The sequence below is a fragment of the Oryctolagus cuniculus genome, chromosome 20 (assembly GCF_964237555.1).
Source record: "Oryctolagus cuniculus chromosome 20, mOryCun1.1, whole genome shotgun sequence".
Classification (NCBI taxonomy): domain Eukaryota; kingdom Metazoa; phylum Chordata; class Mammalia; order Lagomorpha; family Leporidae; genus Oryctolagus; species Oryctolagus cuniculus.
The window spans coordinates 3642686-3655645 of NC_091451.1; the positions used below are offsets into that span (position 1 = coordinate 3642686).

A 12960-nucleotide genomic window follows, 5' to 3' on the forward strand; every position below is an offset into this window, starting at 1 on the left:
ATTAGACTACTAATCATTTACACAGGTGATAAGAATACAAACACAAAACGAGATACACAAAGAAGTGTATTGGTTAGAATATAAATTATAATTTTAATGTTGTGAGTAGAATTCAATTGATAGTTATAATAATAATGTGATAAGACATTTAAGAGATTTTTGTGAAAAATAGCCCATGCCTACATATATATAGTTTACTTTTTATAAATATGTATATAGAGCAACACTTTAAATGTAAATATACATATAAAATTTATTATCTAAAAAGAATAGTTCAGAGTTCCATAACGATCTAGCTACTGGTCAGAACAAGAATGGGGAGTAAGCCACCAGATGTAGCTCATAGTTTCTGTTTCTCCCTCTCTACTAACCTCTAAAATTAGATAAACATATACAATTCTGAGATCAAAACCACAACAAGGTCTGCAACTTACCCACATAATTGTCAGGAAACGTGCCAATACCTAGACACACAGTAGAATACTTGAATAATCAAAAAACTGAATAATCAAACAATGATTTAGAGTTCTATAAAAATCTAGAAGTTTTATATATATAACCACACGTTACATATAGTTATTATTATACAATTATATATAATTATATATTTTATATATTTATATATTATATAGAATATATGTTATATATTATATATTATATATAAATATATATTTATATATATTTATAAATAATTATTATATAATCATAATAATATTTAGAGAGGGCAAATCTGGCAAATATATATTATATATATAAATATAAATATATATATATATATTACCTTGAGAAGAAAGAATGATTATGCTTGACTAAGACGGTTCTGAGAAACTATATACCTGAAAGTTTTCAGGACAACTTATAGAATGTTGGGTGTGATGGTGATCTCACAATAAAAATTTAAATCATCATGGCCACAGGTTCACAGGACTGGGATTAGCCTAGACCAGAATATTTGTGAAAAAGAGTGAATTCAATACACTTGGACAAAAAAAAAATTTACCAAAACTTTCAAAGTAAATGGTTAATTTCAAGTTCCATGATTGTATGCAAGTATGAATTCTTCTACTCATGAGACTGATGGTACTACCCTAGATTGTTCTCAGGTACTATGAACATAAAATTTGTTTGGACAACTTCCAGAATTGGAGTTGATGGCCTAACAATGATAAAGAAAGGAAATTAAATTGGCAAACAAAAAAGCTATCTGCACATTAATGTTTATTGCAGCTCAATTCACAATAGCTAAGACCTGGAACCAACCCAAATGCCCATCAACAGTAGACTGGATAAAGAAATTATGGGACATGTACTCTATAGAATACCATACAGCAGTCAAAAACAACAAAACCCGGTCATTTGCAACAAGATGGAGGAATTTGGAAAACATCATGCTGAGTGAATTAAGCCAGTCCCAAACGGACAAATATCATATGTTCTCCCTGATCGGCGACAACTAACTGAGCACCAAAGGGGAAACTTGTTGAACTGAAATGGACACTATGAGAAACAGTGACTTGATCAGCTCTTCTCCTGAGGTTGATGTACAATGTAATACTTTATCCATTTTAGTATTTTTTTGTTCTAGTACCATTGGTTGAACTCTGTAATTAACACACAACTATTCTTAGGGATTTAAAATTTAACTGAAAAGTGATCCCTGCTAGGAATTGGGAAAACATTATGCTGAGTGAAATAAGCCAGTGCCAAAGGGACAAATATCATATGTTCTCCCTGATTGGTGACAACTAACCAAGCACCAAAAAGGAAACCTGTTAAAGTGAAATGAACAGTATGAGAAATAGTGACTGGATCAGCCCTTGCCCTGACTGTTGATGAACAAGTTAATACCTTATCCCTCTTAGCATTTTTTTGTTGTTCTACTTAATACTTTTGGTTGAATACTGTAATCAATACACAATTATTCTTAAGTGTTGAAACTTAACTGTAAAGTGATCGCTGTTAAATATAAGAGTAGAAATAAGAGAGGGAAGAGATGTGCAATTCGGGACATGCTCAAGCTGACTTGCCCCAAACGGTAGAGTGAGAAACATACCAGGTGATTCCAATTCAATCCCATCAAGGTGGCATGTACCAATGCCATCTCACTAGTCCCAGTGATCAATTTCTGTTCACAATTGATCATAATGATAGGACTAAGAACCAAAGGGATCACATAAACAAGAATAGTGTCTGCAAATACTAGCTGATAGAATCAAAAAGGGAGAGAATGATCCAACATGGGAAGTGAGATACACAGCAGACTGATAGAATGGCAGATGTCCTAAACACAACTCTGGCCTCAGAATCAGCCCTTAAGGCATGCGGATTTGGCTGAAAAGCCCATGAGAGTATTTCAGGCATGGAAAGCCAAGACACTCTGGAAAAAAAAAAAAAAACCCACCTAAATGAAAGATTTCCGCAAGTGAGATCCCAGTGGAAAGAACGGGTCATCAAAGAAGGAGGTACCTTTCTCTGAAGGGAGGAGAGAACTTCCACTTTGACTATGGCCTTGTCTAAATATGATCAGAGTTGGTGAACTCAGGGGGCTTCCATAGCCTTGGCAGCTCATGACAAGGGCCTAGGGTGATTACTGATGCCATAAACAAGAGTGTCAATTTGTTAAGTCAACAACAGGGGTCACTGTGCACTTACTCCTCATGTAGGATCTTTGTCCTTAGTGTGCTGTACATTGTGATTTAATGCTATAACTAGTACTCAAACAGTATTTTTCACTTTATGTTTCTGTGTGGGTGCAAACTGTTGAAGTCTTTACTTAATATATGCTAAACTGATCTTCTGTATATAAAGAGAATTGAAAATGAATCTTGATGTGAATGGAAGGGGAGAGGGAGTGGGAAAGGGGAGGGTTTCAGGTGGGAGGGAAGTTATGGGGGGGAAGCCATTGTAATCCATAAGTTGTACTTGGAAATTTATATTCATCAAATAAAAGTTAAAAAAAAAGAAAATCATGGTAGCATTAAGGTTCCTGCATTATAATTGGCACAAATTAGAGTACTGACTATTTACTCTGCTATAGTAAAGAAACTCAAATACAATATGAAAAATAGAAATATGTGACAATTTTTTATATGTGGTATATTGACTATTGGGCAATGTACCAATGGCAAATTTAGTAGAAGCAGCAATACAGCCAAAATGGGATGTAACATAGATTAAAACAGCCCTAAATAAACATTTAAGCTACAGAAATGTTGTGCTCTCTTAAATCAAGAAAATTGTATGCCATTGAATTCAACAATCTTAGAGCTAAGATAAAAGTGTCTCATCCTAATTCATGGAAAATTCAAAGTGACTGGCCAATTTTGAGTACCTAAAAATAAAGAAACTACAAAACACATGTATGTGTACTTGAAAGTGAAATAATATAACGTCCAAAAGTGATTTTATAGAACATTCAGATGGAGGTTACTAATACAAACTGAAAATTTTTGAGTAAATTCATTTTATTTCTACATAAATGCCCTAAAGAATTAATATACATTGGCATTGCTAAGATTAGATTTCATGTGGATATTTATATACACAGTTTAAAGTAATAAACTGTAAGTCAAAATAAAAAATATAAATCTGATGGACATGGCAAGGGAAAAGCTTGCTTTGCCTTAAGTAACAATGTAATTTAGGGTGTGCCATAATTAAAAGACAACCTTGTGGATGGGTATTTCTATAAAAGGGTCCAGAATAAACTGGAAAAACTGTAGTATGTCAGGGACATGTATTTTGGAAAATTTCCAAAATCAGAAAATAATTTACAGCTCCAGTAACATCCAGAAAGATGTAGTATCCCATGCTGATGCCCATGATGGTACTGGCCCTGCCATGTGTGAAAATCCTGTATTCCTGACAGTTTCTAGGACAACTTCCATCATTTAAATTGAGTTTATAACCACAGAATCATAAACCAAACCCTGACACCCACTGTTTTCCTGTGTTAGTATTGCCACAAATCAGGTCATTAATTACACATTCAGGTGGAAGTGGTAAATTCTAAGACAAAATAAAGTGATATGACCTCTAAATAAGACAGTTAATTTTGATTATATGGTGTACAAACTAGTAATTTGGTAGAAACAGAGTCACAATCATATAGAAATGGCATAGATGAATACAAGACATAAAATTACATTAAAAATAAGAAAATGTTAGGAACTTAAATTAGAAAAGACCATGCTGACTAATATTTTAATTTTTAGTGAGTATTGAAGCACCTTGACCCAATACATATTTATGGATAAATTATGATTTTCAGTACTAAAAAAATACCCAAATGTAAAGAGTATACATTAACTTGAACATATGAAAGAGTCTGCTGTGGTAACACAAATTTGTAAAATCATGTACATGGAAGGAGTTAGACAGCTTAGAGAAATGTGAGCCACTTGATGACTTCAAAAAGAATCCTGACAAGAATGAGCAAATACTTTCAGGGCTATGATTGGCAAGCATTTTGATATTGAGTAGTAGGGAATAATTTTGTAGAAGCAGTAGGGAATAATGTTGTATTAGTGACAAAACAGTATACAGGAAGTATGTGAAAAAGAAATATATATATATATAAATATAAATGTATATATGTATAAAACAGCTATGAAAGAAAATAAAATTAACAGAACTTAAATCAAGAGTATTTCATGTATCTTAACAGAATATATTTAAAATATAACACTGATATGAAGAAATGACTTTGTAAAAATTTCCAAAATCAAATGTAAATGTGTAGTTCCAAAAGAGGCCATGAAATTTAATAAAATATCTGACCTGCAGAGCAGAATGATGGCACTGATGCAAAATGATTCTATGCAATGTTGTGCATGAACATTGTCTATATCTGGAAAAAATTAGGTGAAGTTGATTATATTACAAAGATAAAGTGAAACAAGTTTGCCACCGGTAAGCTGTTCTAACATGGACACATATTACACTACTAATGAAAAAAACTAAGGCAATAGTAATGAATTCAAAAATAGAAAAAAATTAACTATGTAATTGATGATATAAATCAATGATCACAATCAATTGAAGTGTAATTTTAAAAATAAATTATTCAGATAGAAGATCTGTAGCTGTTTCTCTCTCTCTCTCTCTGCCTTTCAAATAAGATGAAAATAAATAAAAATTTTAAAACAAAAAAATTATTCAGATATGGCATGACAGATAACATTTTGATTACTGTGAGTAGAAACTTGTTAATTTGTATTTATAGAATTTAACACAGACACAGGGGAAGTTTTTTTTAAAAATAGGCCTAAAATTATATTTACAAAAGAGTACATAATTAGAGGAATATAAATGCAGACTGAATCTTTTTTTAAAAGATTTATTTTATTTATTTGAAAGAATTACACAGAGAAGTAAAGAGAGAGAAAAGTCTTCCAACTGCCAGTTCACTCCCTGAATGGCCACGATGGCAAGGGCTGAGGGAATCTGAAGCCAGGAGCCAGGAACTTCTCCCTGGTCTCCCACATGGGTGCAGGGCCCCAAGCACTTGGGCCATCCTCTTGCTTTCCCAAGCACACTAGCAGGGAGCTGGATCAGAAGTGGAGCAGCCAGGACTTGAACTGGCACCCATACAGGATACCACAGCTGCAGGCTGGGGCTTTCACCTGCCACACCGCAGCATGGACCCCTAGACCAATTAATGTAACTTAGCATAATAATTCTGAAACAAAGATAAAAGTGTGTCAATCTAGCATGTGGAAATTTTCAAGATCAATTTTCAAGTACATGTACCATTGAATCTATAAAATATTCTAAAGCACGTGTACTCTTGGAAGGGTGAATGATCCACTATTTCAATACAGTTCTCAGGAAACGTGCAAATGAATGTTCTGAGATGACGTATGGAATTTTGTTTGAGATGATGAACTCACAATAAAAATGGCAAGAAAATTTCAAGAGTGAAAGTCTGATGTTAGCTCGTCAAGGAAGATGGATGAGAAATACAGATGAAAATGATAAAAATGCAACATGAAATAAGACTTGGATGCACACAGTATGCTAAGAATTTACAAAATTTCTGTGAATAGAACTGAGCCATTCTTTAGCAACGATAACAAAGTAACAAACACATACACAGGAAGTAGATGAGGATATCAGTTAAATTAACTCTTAAAGAACCGTAAAAAGAAAATTGTCATATTTTAAACCAAGAAACCAACATGTCTCATAACAAATTCAAGTTAATGGAATGGAAATATATAGAATTACACTTTGGAAAATAAAATAACCCAGGGAAATATCTTTTCTATAAAATCCACAATTTGGCATATATACTCCATATATACCCATGTGTATTTGCTTCTGAAAAATTATGAACAGGAAAGTTACACAGACACTTCATGAAAGGATATGACATGGTCACCTCACAATGAAAAGCAAGCCAGGGTGAGCCCAGGTTCCCCATGCTAAAATTGCAATAACATAGTGTGGTAATGACATACAGTACTGCTACAGAAGTTTAAATAATCTTGTTACAGGCAAATCAAAATTGTTCCCAAAATAGGTGTGATACTATGCATTTTATTTTTATTGCTGTGGTTAGAAAATAGAACTTTGGCAAACAAATTAAAGAATCCTAAGCAGATGTAACGGACATTATTGAAAAATATTTCCAAAATTTCACTTACAAAAATATAAAATTTGCAGGAACTTAATCTAGAAATGTATATGGTACTCAGGGAAATGTTAAATTAAGTATACCACTGTGTATTATTCAATAATTTCAATTATTATAGTATTTTTTGAAGCCAACTCTTTTATTGCACAAGAGCCGCTCCATGGCCACCCGGAGCTTGGGCTTCAAGACTGACACCTGGGGCTCGGCCCGGCAGCTCTGAAGTCCTCCAGCACAACTGGGTCCCAGGAGAACGTCAGGAGGATAGAGGGCACCTGGGGGCAGAGCAAGCATCACCCTGCTGCTGGGGGGCCGCACGGGGCCCTGCTGTCTGATCTCCTGGAGCCCCACCCCCAGGCTGGGCACCCCTCCCTAAGGTGCACTCCTTCAAGGCCAGGTTCTCCTCCAACAGCTTCTGCTTCCTTGATGCCAGCAGCTCCAAGGGCAGCCATCCGCTCTCCAAGGCCTCCCAGAGGAAGCTGTACAGCACCGACAGCCTCTCACGGGAGTAGAAGGTCCCTGAGGGCAGGACTGTCAGGGCCGACTGGACAGCCCGCGCCCTGCCCTCTGCCGTCCCGGGGCACCCAAGCCCCCGGTGCCCCCCACGCCCCCTGCGGCAGGCAGCCTTCCCAGAGGCACATGCGCAGGAGCCTGAACCTGTACCCCCGCAGCGCCCTCTGCTGCTCCTCCTCACACCTGGCCTTAGCCCGCAGCATGCTCAGCCGCTACACCGCATCCGCCCTGAACCTCTGCTCTGGCTTCACCTCTTCTGCCATGAGGCTGAGGAAGTCCGCGGGCAGCTCGAACTTGGAGGCCTGCAGCGTGGTCTGCACAGGCTCGGCGGCCAGCGGCTGCTCCTTGTGCCTGTGCAGGCTCTGGGGCTGGGCCACCACCGCCTGGGTCAGCACCTAGAACTCTTCCGGGCTCTCCTGATCAGGACTGGAAGCAGGGCCTTCTGGAACCCGATGGCCTCAAAACACTTGTGCGCCCCCTCCAAGCAGTTGATGCGCTCCGGGAACAGCTTGTTCTGCAGCTTGATCTTCGGTACTTCTCCTCCTCGGGGTGCAGGTGGGTGTTGTCCAGGTACTTGGCAGTGGTGTCCACGCCCAACTTCACCTGGTCATGGGCTTTGTTGAATGTGTGGATCTTCATGATGGACACAGCCTCTGAGAGAATGGCCTCCTTGATGCCAGCCTCCCGCTGGTCCCTGCTCAGGGTGGCCCCGTGAGTGGGCAGGTGAAGTACACGCCGGGCACCGCCAGGTGAGCTGACCCTCCTCTTTGGCCTCAGGGACCGCGTTAGTCCCTTGTGCCTCTGGGCTCCCGCGGACAGTGGCCTGGGCTCGAAGTTCCTTCCTCATCTGGTTCCCCATGGACCTGGGTCCCTGGGCCCGGGGCTGCTTCTGCTGCAGCCGCCACCATCTGTGTCTCATCTGTGGGTCCCTGGAGGGGCTGCCTCAGAGCCAGCTGGTTGGGTTTCTCTTTGGGGGCCTTCTCCCCAGGGAGTCTGAGTTTATGACCCTGCCCCACCCTCTTGAATTTGATGTCTGCCTTGATCTCCTGGAAGAATTTCTTCATGTTGGGGGGGGGGGGACGGCAGTAGTGGTGGGGGAGGGGACACAGCCCAGTCAGGATGGGCTCAATTATTATATTTATAGGAAAAATATGGGCACAGAGAAGTGCATTTGACAAGTTCAAAAATCTAACAGTTTAATTTCTCATTCTCTAAATATTCACGAAAGTAAACATAAATTTCCTGTCAATGAGTATGATGATACTAGATTCTGAAGATCTATGAAAATAACAGTTACCCGGAAACCACCCAAAATATACAGAGAGTTATATGACCTCAAAATGAAAAATGAAAACCTCATGTTTTCTCTGATGTGTAGTCACTAATTAACAGAGTACTAAACAAATTTATTGTATATGAGTGAAACTGTCATGTTGAGATTTGATGACTATTTAGTGCTTGCTTATCTATTCTCCCATGAACAGTGGTTTTTCTACTTTCGACTTGTTGAACTCTTTATTTAGTGCTGCATTATACCTGTGACTATAAAGTAAACAAAAATGTTATCCCAAAAATTCAAAAAGAAAGTAGAGGGAAGGAGATAAACATCACTACGTCCTTAGAATTCTACCTTGGAAATACCTGAAACCTGTTCTCTTTATATTAATAAAAATAAATTATTAAAAACATATGATCCATTCTATTGAGTGTGACAAGGTATTTTATTCTGCCCTGTGATTTGCCTGGTTTTTCTTCAAAGAACTGTGCGTTCTCTTTGAACCAGACTGTATTTAGCTGTCTTCCCATGCCATTAACCAGGAGTTGGATTGTCAGCCAGGACAAGAATCAGTGCTCATATGGGATGCTGTCACCATGGGCAGAGGATTTACCTGCTCTGCCACAATGCTGGCTCCTCAAGCCCTTTTATTGCTATGTAGTCTTTTATGAAGTGTGTTCACATAATTTTCCTTTCTCATTGGTTTGTCATATTGTTGAGTTATAAACATAAATACACGATACTTTCAGTTGTCAACAGTACTAAAATTTCAACAATGTGCCTTGTCACTCACTCTCCTTATTAGTAAAAATAAATTTTCAGCAATGATAACCCATAAATTCATATGATAAAGGAAGACTAGAGACTGTTCCCAGACAATAAATCAATTTAATTCCAGATGCCATCTTAGCTTGATTTATCTGGTACTCTAAAAGCATAGACCACATGCTATGTCATAAAATAAGTCTCAGCAAATTCAAAAACTTTGAAATAATATCATGTATCATCTTTGATGAGAAATGGAATAAATGTGGAATTCAACATCTCAGGATTCTCTAGATCATATGGAAACAAATCGATACTGAACAACATGCTTTTGAATTAACAGTGGGTTATAATAGAAATCAGTGCAGCATATAAAAAGGTATAGGATACAACAAAAGCAGTGTTAAGGGTGAAGTTTATAGCAATCAGTGCCTACGTGAAAAAAATGGAAAGATACCAAATAAAGAATCTATCAATGCAGCTCAAGGGCCTAGAAAAACAACAAATCAAACCCAAAATTAATAAGAAATGATTAAAATGAGAGAAGAAATAAATAAAAATGAAACCAAAAAACACCAAAGATAGGTGAAGAGCTGTATTTTTGAAAAAATGAACAGAATAGTATTTTTCATATGGGCAAAAGAGTGCTAGTATTTTTCATATGGGCCAAATATCTTTTAAAGCACAAAAAGAAAAAGAAGAGTATGTTCATGTTACAATATTTTATTTGATAGAGATTGAAATCCATAGTTGAGAATTTGGTGTAAAATATTCTATTACCTTTAAAACGAATACTAAAAGAATCCTAATATCTTTAATCAAGCCACTTTAGATAATAATCTTAAAGGAATTATCCAAGTATCTAAAGATATATAGACTACAGAGAATTTCTAACATCAGTTTACATGTGCTAAATTCTATAAAATGCAAAAATAAAGGAATTTAGTGAAAAATATTTAATTGTAATTACATAAAGTGAGAAGTAAAAATCAATGTATATAAAACTCATTCCTACTAGAAAAATTCTGACAAAGTATATCTAGACCTACATTTTGGGAAAATTCAGTGAACGATAACTTTGGAGTTATAAAAATTAAGATAGTTTAAAAATGTGTGATTTTAAAGTGTGTAAGATTAAGTTTATCCTAACAGAGTTCAGAGAGACTATACATTAATATGACCAGCAAAACTTACAGAATTTTGAGGGATCTGATGACATCACTGTGAAAGAAAGTCAAGCAAGAATGTCATAGTACAAGGATTTACTTAAACAAGGATATTAAGTAAACATATACCTGGCACTGTCGCTGTGGCACAACAGGTTAAGGCCCTGGTCTGCAGTGCTGGCATCCCATACTGTGCCAATTCAAGACCAACCTTTTCTACTTCCAATCTTTCTCGCTGTTAATGTGACTGGGGAAAGCAGTGAAGGATGGCCCAAGTCCTTGAGCTCTTGCACCCACATGGGAGAACTAGCAGAAGCTACTGGCTACTGGCTTTGGATAGGCTGAGCTCCAGGCATTGCAGCCATTTGGGGTGGGAACCAGTGGATGAAAGATATTTCTTACTCTGTCCCTGTCTCTGTCTCTGTCTCTGTCTCTCTCTGTCTGTCTCTATGTCTTTCTGTAACTCTTTCAAATAAATGAAATAAATCTTTAAACAAAAAACCTATATATATATATATACACACATATATCAATAACTGCAATCACAAAACCAGAAAGGATGCTTACAATATAAAATATACCACTAACACTGTAGGTAAAAGTAAATAACTCAGTAAGAGTTCCAATAAAATCAATACCAAATATAAGGGAATTTGGTGAAAAAGAATCCATTTCAAACAATTTAAAAGTATTTGTAAATTGAGTGTCTTAAGTGATGAAGAGATAACTGTACTTTACCCAAAATATTATAGGAAAGGTACCAGTTTCTAGAAATATATGATGGAAAATTTCTCACATCAATGGCAAAATTCAGGAAAATGTAAATCGACATGTGGAACAGGAGAATACCATGGCAAACATTCTGAAAATTTGTATACAGAATTTACAGAACTATGAGCAATTTTGTCATACCACAAGCAAAAGGCTAAGCAAGATTGCCACAGCTCATATTATCACCATTGGCTTACTTGGATCTTAGTGAACTATACATGGTATAGCATTAGATGCAAAGGCAATGAAAAGACATGTACATGTCATGTAATAATGTATGCTGTGACTGATGTGAAAAGAAATGAATAATGGTATGAAAAGCAGATAAAGAACTTTGTTATTGTTCACAAACATCCAAAAAAGTAAAAAATATGTTATCTAGAAAGGGTGAATAATTACAGTAGGAGTAACAATGCCTGAGAAACTATACGTGACAGTTTCCAGAAGACTTATAGAAATTTGAGATAGTTTGTCTTCACAATTAAAGTTAAGCAATCTGGTAAAAGGTTAAGAGTACTAGGGTTGACCCGGACTAAGATATTACAAATATGAACTGCTGATAGCTATACTTTCAAAGAAAAATATAAAGACATAAAAAGTCATTCATCTGTTGTGAAAAACTAGTTATTACCATAAAAATGGATAATTTTTGGAAGAAACAATGACAAAATGAGTGAATACAGGCAAAGTGGATGAAAAGCAGATGATTACAATTACATTAAAAATGGAAAAGAAATTTCAGCAAACGTAACAAAGAGATCATAGCAGCTCTTACCAAGTTAGAGTAAGGATGCCTGAGGCAGTGTTGTGGTGCAGTGGATTTACCCACCATTTGATGACCTCATCTCATATCAGAGTGCCTGATTCAAGTCTCAATTATTCTCCACTGCTGACCCAGGGCCCTGCTTATGTACACCAGAGGAAGTAAGCAATGGCCTGTGTTCCAGTCAGGGACCTCCCTGTTACATTTAATGGAACCAAGTTCCTAACATTCAGCATGGTGGTATCTTGCATTTGTGGAGTCACTTTCCTGCCTGTGCATCACAGGACCAATGGAAATGTCAGGCTGACTCTGCAGGTGTTTCCATCTTGGCCTCCACTGCAGGGCTTACTAGGGGGCATTTTCTCCCCAAGTGCTAACTTGTTTTGGTAAAGGAAGTTTAAAGTCACTGCATGTGTTCTAGAATAAAGCACATTTGAAAAAGAATTAGTCTTAACATATAACTTGTATACATGCTAAAATACAGGGCCTGAAGACAAAGCTACACTATTTTCACACTCATATTGAAATATGGCATTTATTAGAAGGTACAAATGGCATTTCTACCTCTAAAGCTGTTGGAGCCACACTCAAACCTATACCTGTATTTATCAGTACTCAATTTCATTTAGGTTTTTGTGTTCCTCTGATTAGGCCTTCAATTAGCCTTCTAGTTTTGCTTAATTGCACTTGCCCTTTTCTCTTCCTTTCCACTGGACTTTCCATTTATTTTTACTAATTTTTGTAACACACTACTTCTCACATAGAACATTCTGTTTGAACAATGAATATATTTGGCCATTATGTCTGACTTGCCATATACTTCACAAATACTCTTCAATTTGGGCTAGAAGGTGTCAAATTTATAGATTAATTTTAAGGAAAACTGATCAATGTGCAACAGTGAGTTGCCCCATTCATGGTTGGATATCTCTTTCCAATTACCCTCTTATCATCTTTTCCCAGTATTACAAATATGTTTTTTTATTTTATATATGTACATTACACACACACACACACACACACATATATATATGCCATGTGCTGTATTTTCATAGACTAAAATCACTTTGAT

At 36.8% G+C, this 12960-nt stretch overlaps 1 pseudogene; it reads right to left on the minus strand.

Annotated features, from left to right (window-relative positions):
* Positions 1–2756: 2756 nt before the first annotated feature.
* LOC127486076 (UBX domain-containing protein 6-like) lies at positions 2757–8242 on the minus strand (annotated as a pseudogene).
* Positions 8243–12960: the final 4718 nt, after the last annotated feature.